At 44.9% G+C, this 12072-nt stretch overlaps 1 protein-coding gene across 2 annotated transcripts in view; it reads left to right on the top strand.

Annotated features, from left to right (window-relative positions):
• GNG12 (guanine nucleotide binding protein (G protein), gamma 12) overlaps positions 1-12072 on the top strand; it is a 132309-nt gene that overhangs the window by 72592 nt on the left and 47645 nt on the right. The window lies entirely within an intron of this gene.

The following is a 12072-nucleotide window of genomic DNA, read 5'->3' as shown; positions in this document are numbered from 1 at the left end:
TAATTTTCCTACTGTACTATCAGATACTAGAACTTACTTCTTCTCCCTAACTATATTTTGGCACCCCTTAACCAACTTTTCATCCCCCCTTCCCAGCCTCTGGTAACCATCATTCTACTCTCTACCTCCACGAGATCTCCTTTTTTAGCTCCCATACATCACTGCTAACTTTTTGTTAGTAATAAGGTATTCCTCCATTGGAGCAGTCAGGAAAAGGCAAATGTTTTCAAGTCACACTTCCACAGGGAGCATCTTAGCTGATTTTATTTGCTTCATGTTTTTCTGTCAAGAACTTTTTTGGGTGGATTTGTTCTGATGTAGTTGTATCCAGCCTCATCTCTCAAGCATCTAAAAGCCAGAGCTGATGGGTTACCAGAGATGAGCCCAGCCCTCTCTGCTGTACCATCAATGTGTGCTCCAGTGTGCATATGGCAGCCACTCAGCCCCTGTCCAGCATGCTCCCCAATCTTGACACCAGGCCAATGCCAAGCTGTGTGAAAAGCAGAGGAGGGTCGGCTGCCCAGCTTAGCAAGCTGGCTGCTGCTACCAGCCAGTGGTATTTCATCATCATGGCGAAATACTAAGTCTGAGGAGGGACAGCAGGACCCAGGCCACATTAATCCTTCTCTAGGTGTAATAGTTCAGTCCCAAGGGTTTGGTTGGTTGTTTATTCTAATGTGTTGCTGCAATAGGAAACCCAAAGCTAGGGCCGGGCGTAGTGGCTCATGCCTGTAATTCCAGCACTTTGGGAAGCCTAGGCAGGCAAATTGCCTGAGGTCAGGAGTTTGAGACCAGCCTGGCCAACATGGTGAAGCCCCACCTCTACTAAAAATACAAAAATTAGGTGTGGTGGTGGGAGGCTGAGGCAGGAGAATCACTTGAACCCGGGAGGCAGACACTGCAGTAAGCCGAGACCATGCTAGTGCACTCCAGACTAGGTGACAAGAGCAAAACTCTGTCTCAGAAAAAAAAAAAAAGGAAACCCAAAGCTAAAACCTCCTTTTCGGACCTGCAATTCTGAGCCCTGAGACTTGTTTATGTAACCCCTGTCCATTTCTGCATTGCTGCATTTTCTTTTTAAGTGAGCTGAGCCATCTCAAATCTTTCTCAGAACTTCTCAACGCTCCCCAGTGTCCCTGGGGACCCCTAGTTCAGCCTTCTCAAATAAAGCAGTGCTTTTCCTTCTGAATTTTTCTCCCTCTAAATACAAGATTTTTTTTCCACTGTGACCAAAATCACAGATATCAAAGGAGATGGAGAGGGAGTTTGGAGCTTCTGGAGGGAAGGCAACAGTCAATATAGTGCAAGGTCCCCCAGAAGGCAGGAGGGCATGAGGTAGAAAGCCCTAGTGGAAAGGCTCCCATTTGCGAGAGTCCCTTTGGCCCTACTGCTTGGCACCTTCCAGCCATGTCGGTCTTTGGTTGCCTTGCCAGTATGCAGCTGGAAGCAGGTTGGTGTTGGCTTTGTCATTAAAGAGCTAGTGGACACTTGAGTGATGGAAGGAGATGAGTGATGAGCCAAAGGGGATTCTGGGCTCATGCAAATGTTTTCCTTTCTCTCTTTTTTTTTTTTTTTTGTTTTGAGACGGAGTCTCGCTCTGTCGCCCAGGCTGGAGTGCAGTGGCTGGATCTTGGCTCACTGCAAGCTCCGCCTCCCGGGTTTACGCCATTCTCCTGCCTCAGCCTCCCCAGTAGCTGGGACTACAGGTGCCCGCCACCTCGCCTGGCTAGTTTTTTTTGTATTTTTTAGTAGAGACGGGGTTTCACCGGGTTAGCCAGGATGGTCTCGATCTCCTGACCTCGTGATCCGCCTGTCTCAGCCTCCCAAAGTGCTGGGATTACAGGCTTGAGCCACTGCGCCCGGCCTACTTTCTCTTGTCTAGAGTGGTGCTTCCTGCCAATTTCCTCATGTAGGTTGATCATTCCTAATCCAGAAATCTGAAATCTTCCAAAATTCAAAACTTTTTGAGCACTGACATGACACCAGAAGTGGAAAATTCCCCATCTGATACCTTTGCTTTTTAATGGTTCAGTGTATACAAACTTTGTATCATATACAATATTTAAAGTATATAAAATTACCGTCAGGCTCTGTATATAAGGCGTATATGAAACATAAATGAATTTCAAGTTTAGACTTGGGTCTTATGCCCAAGATATCTCATTATGTATATACAAATACTCCAAAATCTGAGAAAAATCCAAAAATTTAAAAGATTTCTGGTGACAAGCATTTTGAATAAGGGATACTCAACCTGAATGGCACATTTAGAAAAGTCATATTATAGCATGGAGGAAGATGCCCACAGCTGGAGGCTCTGGATGGTCCAGGCCCTGCCTGGCCACCTGGGGCTGAGGCATACCTGAACCTCAGCAGGGTACACCAGCTTAGAAGCCCTGGTCCAGAGAATCATAAACCTTGCAGTGCAGATGACCCGGGCAGACCAGTTGATTGGTTTTAGACATCGTGTGGCCCAGCCTCTTGATAGGACCTGTGAAAAAAGTGGGGGTCAAAGACGTACAACCCCTTGAACTAGATGACAGAGGAATCTGTGGCCATGCTGGGACCAGAGCCATTGCTGTGCTCACCTAACTGGGATGTGGTAAATGAGGAGGCGGAGCATCACATCACACACATACGCACACACACATGAACTCATGCTCACACCAGGTGAAAATCATCACATTCTACCATGTTGCCTCCAAGTCAGACCCACACCCCAACCTGAACCTGGAAGACGGGAAGCTGGTGTCCAGAGCCAGCATCCTTTGAGCAGCAGCCGCAGCACCACATGCTCTTGAAAACCCAGGCCTGACATTATTTGTCATTAACCTGTTTCCAGCCTGAGAAACCTGTGGTATTCCACAGTGAATTACTGTAGCAGCCCCTCAACTGGCCTCCCTGACTTCAGCCTTGTCTCTCCTACCTCCTATTACAGTCAGAATCCACTTTTTATAAACGACAGACCTGATCATGCTACTCTTCTTTTTATTTTTATTGTTTATTTTTGTCCCTTCCTGAATGATAAACTCACCGTTTGTGTTCAGATAGTCCTCTGAGAGACCTTCTCAATGCATCAAGTCTGGCCTTGGAATCTCTGTTGCACCCTCTAGCTTACCTATTATGACATTTATTGCACTCTTCTGAAGTTGTCTGTTTTTCTTCCTCCTACCCCCAGACTCTAAACCCCTTGAGGACAATGGATCAGTCTTACCTGGTTGAGCCGCAAGGCCAGGCCCAAGTAAGATGGGCATTCAGCCCACATCCAATGGGCAGCTCTGCTGCTCAAATTTTATTTATTTATTTATTTTTTGCTTCACTGTACAAAGCCTAGTTCTCCTTGTTCTATTTTAAGACTTTAGCATCTTGGTGGATCAAAGCTCCCGTATAAACAAACAAAAACTTACCACTAGTGATCTCCTAGAACCAGGATATATTTAGCACTATTTGTTGGTAATTACTGTTCGTTATGACCTTAGGATGTTATAAAAGTCCTAAGTGCTCTTGACTCATCAGAGGCAAATTAAATTATTCATTTAGCAAACATTTTGAGTATCCACTTTGCACAAAGCATGTGTTGAGTACAGTGAGGTATGTAAGGATGGATGTGATAGGTTTGCCTCCTAAAGTGGACCGTAGAGCTTTTATATTTTGCTCATGTTTCTTCCTACATTGAACATTTGTAAAAATAAATGAAGCAAATTAAGCCCCTGAAGAAGGTCCATGTACAGGGTGTGAGACCTTATAGTGTGAGGACAGAAGACAGTGCTGGCTCTTCATTCAAGCTCAAGAATAGGACAAGCCACCAGCCTTTGTGAGATACAAGGATCTATCAAAATGCAAATGCTGCCCTTAAAAAGACCACAGTCTAAAAAAAAGAAACAGATTTATACCTAGTAAGTACCTCTGACAAAATAGGCAGTGAAAAGTGCCCGAGAATCTGTAATCTGTTTGAACTCCAAGTAGCAGAAAACCCAATTCAAAATGACCTAAACCAAAGGGGACTTACCATCTCATATAAAAATAAGTCCACATAGAGTCTGTTTCCAGTTCAGCAATTCAGAAGCCCAGCACCATCAAGCTCTTTCCACCTATTCTGCTATCCTCAGAGCATCAGCAAGCTCTCCTCCTAGGTACAGAAAGGTTGTAGGCATCCCCTCCTTTCATAACAACGCCAAGGCAGACGGATAAAGAACTGTTTCTTATGCATCTCTCTATGAATGAAGAGACCTTTCAAAACTCCCCAGCCGACCTCCCCTCATGTCTCGCTGGTCAGAACTGGGGCACATGCCCACCGCTAAACACTCATAAGTGGTCTGGGGCCATCCCTGTGGCCTAGACCAATCTGGATTTACCCTCATCACATGAGGAAAGAGTGGACTTGTTCTACCAGCAGAGATGAGGGAGTAGATGGCTGTCAAGTAGCAGGCTGGAGTGCGTGCTACAGAAGGAGTGATTAAAAACCTTCCACTGCTCAGAGGAGAGCAAGGGAGCCCTCACAGAGTGGCCTCTAACGCAGAAGACCCACAAGTGTGCTCGGTGTCCTGATGGGAGAGACGGAGGTGCTGTGGCTTCCTGCATCAGCACTGCTTCCTGCAGGAAGCAATGTCTAAACTGTGGACAGAGCTTTAAAAGAGGAGGATCACGTCAACTTTTCTTTACCGAAACATCACTCTGGGTGTGCAGAGTGGATTGAGGGGGTTCTGTGGGGAAATAGTGAGACCAGCTAGACAACCATGGCTGTGCTACAGTGATCCAGTGGCCAGCTGCTTATAGTCTCAACTGGGGTGGGGCAGTGGGGTAAAAATATACTAATTTGAGAAATATTGAGGTGGCTTAAGCAAGACTTAGAGACAGAAGAAGGGATGTGGTGGAGGTGTGGGGAGTCCAGAATGACTCTGGGGTGTCTGGCTTGGGCAGCTGCCCAGAAGACAGTGCCACTCCCTGAGCTGGAGACCACAACAGTAGGCAGAGGTTTGTGGTGGTGACAGGAATGATGAGTTCAGGTATGACCAGAGCTTAGTGTGTGGGAGGTGGGCGTGGTCGGGACCAAGCTGAAGAGGTGACCAGGCAGTCACAGCACACGGCGCCTATGGGCCAGGCCAAGAGCTTGCCCTCCAGCTGCCCAGGAATTTGTGCAGAGTTGGAGGTGAGGAGAGATGAAGGAAAGGAAATACTGTGCACAGAGGTGGGGAGCTCACAACCCTCCGGGCACGAGCGGGAACAGCAAGTTGTCACACTGAACTACACAAAGTGGCCCAGAGGACAGTGGGCAAAGGGGCAGGAATGCTGGAATGACACCACCAGCCGGTGCAGGGCAGCCTCCTGAAGAGGAGAAGGGAGCGCCTACCTTTACCCTGGCAGAGTGCTCAGATACACTGCCACACTTAACACCCACCACCTGTCCTGCTGGGCAGGCATTCTCTCACCAACACCACAGAAACAACCCAGACAGAAACTACCCAAGGGGATCAGGGCAGTTCTAGAAGTAGCTCCCGGTTCTCCAGTCTCAGGCCAGTGGTCTCTTTAGTACAGACCCCTTCAAAGATATTTATTCACCACTGACCAAACACTTTACTAAGTGCTAGGGATACAGCGCACAGTCCAGTGTGGGAGGCACACAGAAAGGCAAACAGCAAACCCAGCAGTGAAGCGTGGAGGCAGAAGCTGAGCTGTGAATGCTTTCCATGCTTGGAGAGGAGGTGCATGCGAACAGCTGATTCAAGGAAGGTGTTGGGGCTGCTGTGGCCCCCACCTCAATTCTACCTGGCCTGCCCACCACTCCTTACTTTAGGAAGTAAAATTTCCTCCAGTTGCAGGGCTTGTCACAGGTCATGTTCACTGTAGGGCATGAATTGAAACTCAGCAAGTACAGATTGAGAATCACTTACCTGAAATGCTTGGATCCAGAAGTGTTTCAGATTTCAGGTTTTTTTCAGATTTGGGAATATTTACATTATATACTTACCAGTTGAGCATCCCAAATTTGAAATGCTTCAGTGAGCATTTAATTTGAGTGTCATGTCAGGGCCCAAAAAGTTTCAGACTTTGAAGGATTTTGGATTTTCAGATTTGGGATGCTCAACTTGCATTTGAAAACAAGAACTTAAAAAAAAAGTCTGTCAACATAATTACCAAACACCCACTCTGTATTCAGCATTGTTCTAGGTGAGTAAGACATGTTGTGGAGCTAAGTAGGGAAGAGGATACATGGACAGACCATTGTAGTACGACAGAGTGAATGCAGTGGTGACACTGTAGGAAGCAAAGAGAGGCCGCTAGTTCAGGGTAGCAGCCACCTGGGAAGGTTACTGGAAGCCATAATACAGGTCAGATTTGAGCCACCTTTCCCTGCCTTGAGATTTTCGTAAGGACACAGGGACATAAATTGGCACTTAGTATCTAACAGTGTCTGGCAATGGATGATAGCCCATATTATTTATAGCTCAGATTAGTGGAGGAATTAGCTAAGAAGTATAGAGAGAATGTTGCTAAAATAAGGTAATGATACTTTAGTCAACTGTCAGTTGCTTCAAGGAAAGAAATTAAAGCATATGAAATCAATTAGAACAAAAATAGTTCATTGTTTCCAACTTATGTGATTAGAGCGAGGTGTTGAAAAGAAGTATTAATTAACTCACATCTGGGCCCAACAGGAAAGAACACCATGACTCATTAGTGATAGCTGCTGTGAGTGCTGATCCATTAGGGATGTCTGCCTTGAGTGCAAGAGGAAAAGAGGCAACCTCCATGCCGCATATCTGCAATCCTTAAATTGGAGTAATAGCTCAACAGAAGGGGGATCTGACTGCATGCGACTTGTTAACCCCAAACTCCTACATGCTTGGCATTTTTCAGAGACAAAGTAAACAATCAAAGTAAACTTTCAAAATGTCTGTTGTGATCCTGGTACATTCAGACCAGTCTCTTATAGTTGCTGCTTACAGACAGCTGCCCTCTTCTCTCAAGTGAGACCCGGAACCAGAACAACATCCCGAAACGCCAAGGAAAGATGAATACGGGGTACTTAATTACTGCATTGAGTCAGTTATATTTCTCCAAATGGTGGGAGAGTGAAGGAGTATATGTTAGATTTCCTGTAAGAGCTGACCAAAGAAAAGGCCTGCTAACAAGAATATGGTTATCAGAACTCCTCATTAAAGGGTCAGCGTAATCAATTGAGGATGGGCCACACTGAATAACTATGAGGTGCTATGGGGCAGGGAGGAGACTGCAGTTTCTTGTCTTGGTAGTAACTCTTTCTGAAAGACAGATATAATACAACCGTACTGATACTTGTCATCCTTCACAGCCATTAACCTGGCATCTCTGCTGTGCCACTTAAATGCCAACTTAGCTTAGAAAGACAGCTGTGAACTCCAGAAAATGGAGAGAGGCTCATCTCATTTAGTACATGTGTTCAGCACTTTAGGCTTGAGAGAGGTTTCTGTTTGCTTATTGTTTGGGTTTGACTCTTCTAGAGCATCTGCATGATAACTCTTTCCGCCAGCCTTAGAGACACAAGAGATGTCTCGCAAGCCATGCTGGAAAATCACTTAGATTTCTCTTCAGGATGCCATTGAATGAGAATAAGGGTCAAGGTATGGCTTTTCAGGTTACCTAAGTATCCAAGAACCAATACACCAGTCAACATTTGTGTGCATGTTATTTTGTACTCATAACCCCAAACACAGCAACCTTGACCTGTTTGAAGACCCCACCCTGGACAGGGGACAGTGTTCCCCCAGAGCTGCCACTCTCAAGGCTCTGGAGGAAACTGGGCAGAGACCCTCACTGTGGGACAGGCAACTGAAGGTGATTGTCCTGCCCCTTGAGCCACTGCAAGCTTTTTTCTTCAGATACTGTATTATTCCCAGAGGTAGACCATTAAACACTCCCCCTATGCTGTGGTGAGAAGTGGCTCACAGACTCTGCCTCTCTGTTGAACAACTATAGCTTTTACTTCGAAAGCTAATGTCATTCATTTCTATAATAATAATAAATATTTTTAGTGGCCCAGAATGCATTTTACTGTGTGTGTGTGTGTGTGTGTGTGTGTGTGTATCCATGTAAATGGGCAGTCCTGGAGGCTATAATTTATACTACAAATCTTTTTTGGTAATAGGTAGACTATGAGTGGATGTGTGGGTGGGTGGGTGGGTGAGGGGGTCAATGTGTATAAATGGTTGGGAAAGTCTGGAGTGGCCCAAATAATAACTGAGGTTAAAAATTGTTGAAAAATATTTTAATATAAAAGGAAAAGCAAAAGTGCATGCATATTTTTTAATGAGGAACAAAAATAACTCCTTACCGGTTAGTGTTATTTTTAAAGTATATGATGAGTAATTTATTACCTGCTGCTACATATAGTGTCATGAAATATGAAAATACGACTAATAAGTGGGAAAGAAAATTTGTGCAAGTCATCATTGCTGTAACTGAAAGAACTAGAGTTTATCCTGCCCATGTACTGGCAGTCTAATGTGAGTCTGAGGCAAATGAGAGAGCTCAGTAAGACCGCATATAAGTAGGTATAGGATATTCTGAGAAATAAGCGGGCCTGGAAACCTAAGCCCCAGTTATAACACTGTTTCTATGGGAAAATATGCTCCATAAATACCTTCTTTGAAACCAACTTTTGAAACCCTGCCGATCTGTAAGTTGGGGGCTAATGATATAAAATGATCACCCACTGATCTGTAAAATTATCAGCACTAGTCTGTCGTGAAGCATTTATTGAGTAACTGCTGGGTGGATTACGCTGTGATAAGCATAGCAGGGTAAAACAAAAGAAAAAAAGGAGTGTTTCTGCCCTTAAAAAGCGTGCCCCTCGTTGGAGAGAGAAAACCTGCATACAAAGCAACCTGAGAACTTTTACAATGCCTGAGCCCACAAAGCAAGGGGCCTGCAGGCAGCAGTGTGAAAGAGGAATGTGAGGCAAGTGTGGTGAATCAGGAAAATGTGGGGTTCCACTGGCAAAGCATGTTGCCTATTCGTTTGTAATCCCCAGAGGCACACCAAAGACTCTCTCATTTTTCCTGGAGAGCCTCACACAAGCATGAAGCAGTAGCTGCAGTGAATGTCATATGATCCTGGCGTGCCAAGCAATTCGAAACTAGAAATGGCATGTGGTATTACCTTATTAGGAAAGGTTCAGGCTTTTTTCCTCTTTCTGCTTCGTTTTTGTTGTTTAAAGGAAGATAGGTTGCTCGCAGGCTGGGCAGTGGGTACCTTCTGTCCCCAGAGTTTCAGTTCTGAAGCACACCCTGGTGAATCAGAGCCTTTCTCAGAGTGCCCAAGGTTTGGAGCCCAACTTTGTGTTTTTGTGTAATTTTCTGGGAGAGTCTGTAGATGGGACAGTTCCTAACCAGTGACTCAGCACCTGAGAGGCAGAGTCCTTACCTTATTTGTCAGGCAGAGCTGTTGCTTTTCATTTCTCTCAAGCCTTGAGGTCTCCAAAAGGGAGAAGGGAGATCAGGAGAGGGGAACAAGTTGTGGGTAAAATTCCCGGAGTCTGGGGCTGTGGTGCATCCCACTGGGAATGCCGATAGCCTGTGGAGAGAAGCCTGTGGCTGAGGCTGCCTTGCCAGGTGAGGCATCTAGATCAACCAGTCTGTCCTGACTGGAGGCTCCTAAAATAAGCCCTTTGCTCTGTTCTGCAGGCTGCCTCTGAGACGTGCTTCCTGGGGGCTGCAATCAGCAAACAATTGTACCCAGTCCCTTCCTCCTGGTACTGTCTTTTAGCTTTGAGAAGCACTGAATCCTTGTTACTATACATGCAGTGGCGGAAAGGATGACATTTCTCCTCAAAGAATTTACATCATCATCAGTAGCAGCAAACATTTATTGAGCGCTTACTGTGTTCCATTCACTCCATGTGCTTCCTCTCATTTAATTCCCTTTACAGCCCTGGAAGGGCTTTTCTTTACCATTAAAACCCCTAATACTATTATCTTAAAATAATAATTTTACCCTAATGTAAAGTTCCATTTTGCAGGTAAAAAAACCCGGAGGTTTAGGGGAAGGTTAAGCGACCTATCCATAGTCTCACCACGAGCAAATGACAAAGGCAGGATGTGAACCCAAATCTATCTGCCTGCAAACTAAATTAGCAGACTGTTCTTCTTAGACACCATTTTATTTGCAGTTACGGTAAGTAATGTCTATAGACCTTACTTCTGCTTTATTCTCCTGCATTATTCAGGAAGAAATGGAGGGTTTGGTTGTTTCCCCCACCCCAAAGGGAAGCGGGAAGAGGGAAAGGCCTTGGAAAATAAGTCAGAGATGATTTTTTTTAAAGGAGAGTTTGTAAGGGAAGTGTTGAGTTGGCCAACCGAAAGGGAGAGGCTATTCTGGACTTCACATGTGTTACGGAAGAATGCGTGGTAATGAGTGGGAGAAACAGAAAGTAAACCAGGACAGGGCAGGATCAAATAGAAGGAAATGTGATAGCAAAGAAAGGGGCAGTCCTGCCTCCAAAAGTAGCATGTTAATGATTAGCACTCTGCAGGCTTTTCAGATCTCACATGCTCTCAGCAGTATTCAGAACTCCCTTGTTTTGGGGGAGAGTTTTGCTTTCCAAAACACAAAACCATGACATTTAATTCTGAGTTTCTATAGGGACTGGATGAAATCACCACTGGAAAAACAAGAATGGCAGTGCATATTAATTATTTCAGGAACTCTTCGAGGGTGCAAATAAAACAGCTGCCATCCCAAGAGACGCTGCACTTCTTCCTCCACCCTCTCTTCTTCTTGTTCCCCCAAGCCCTGATTTCTGCTTTTTGTGCCCTTCTTGCTACTTCTTTTAAAGAACTCATATCCCTTTTGTTTCACTGAAGAGAAAAATGCATGCAAGAGATTATTTTTATATATATATATAAAGCATGTTACATCTTCCCAGTAGCCTATGGTATGGTTTCAGGACTACTCTGATTTTCATGTCTGATTGACCTTTGATTGGTAGCCACCAAACTCTGGAAAGCTAGGAATTTCTTTCTTGATCTATAACCAAACTCCCAAACACTCAGAACTTCTACTCTTCAAAGAAAACATATTACAAATAGAAAACTCCTTCGAAAAGTGAATTGTAGTCCACTCTTTAGGTTCTCTCCTTTCCCTGCCCCCAAGAAAGGAAAGTTCTTTATCTGTGCCCTCTGCCTTTTCTCTCCCTGCTCCCCCCCTCCCCAATGCAGACTAACAGGCTCTTGTTCTGATATAGAGTGTTCTGTAATTATTTGTTCTCTGAAGATTAGGATAATAAAACATTTCAGCCACCCTCTTTTGGGTTCCCACTTTGCCCCAGTGAATAGAACTATTCCCCACCATCCTTCTCGTAGCCAGCAGCCTCAAGTCCCACAATAGCTCTGCCTTGGCACGGGAAGCCAACATTGTTTGCATAGCATACGTTCCTGGACAATTAGAAGATCTAGTTTAACCTTCAGAGCATCCCCATCAGTTTGTGGGTGTTTGTTCCGGGGAGAGGAGGAGAGAGAGTGACTTTTGTGGTCCACACATGATGCCACCCACACACAAGTCCAAATCTTTGTAGTCTAGAGATGAGCTGAAAATTGTGTTGCTAAAGTTCACGTGTAAAATCAAACTTTTTAGGTACTTCAGTCTTTCTGTCCAGAAGGAGATAGCATTAATACTTGCTTCTTATAACACTACTCACCCACCTCATTCTCCTTAAGTGAAAGCTTTTTTAAAACGGCCCAATTTCATGTGAAATTAATATTCATTAATCAAGATACTATAATAACACACCTTTCTGAAAATACATTCTGGTTATGATTGATGCCTGATGAGGGAGGCTTTAAAACTCTTATTCCAAAGATGATACAGTCTTGGGCCATCGAACACTCAATAGTATTTTTTATGGACTGGGCGCGGTGACTCACGCCTATAATCCCAGCCCTTCAGGAGGCTGAGGTGGGCGGATCAGTTGAGGTCAGGAGTTCGAGATCAGCCTGGCCAGTATGGTGAAACCCCCTCTCCACTAAAAATACAAAAGTTAGCCGAGCATGGTGATGGGTGCCTGTAGTCCCAGCTACTCAGGAGGCTGAGACAGGA

This window comes from Colobus angolensis, unplaced genomic scaffold (assembly GCF_000951035.1).
Source record: "Colobus angolensis palliatus isolate OR3802 unplaced genomic scaffold, Cang.pa_1.0 Scaffold158, whole genome shotgun sequence".
Taxonomy (NCBI): Eukaryota; Metazoa; Chordata; class Mammalia; order Primates; family Cercopithecidae; genus Colobus; species Colobus angolensis.
Note: the sequence above shows the minus strand (reverse complement) of the source record. Positions and strands in the feature narration are given on the sequence as shown.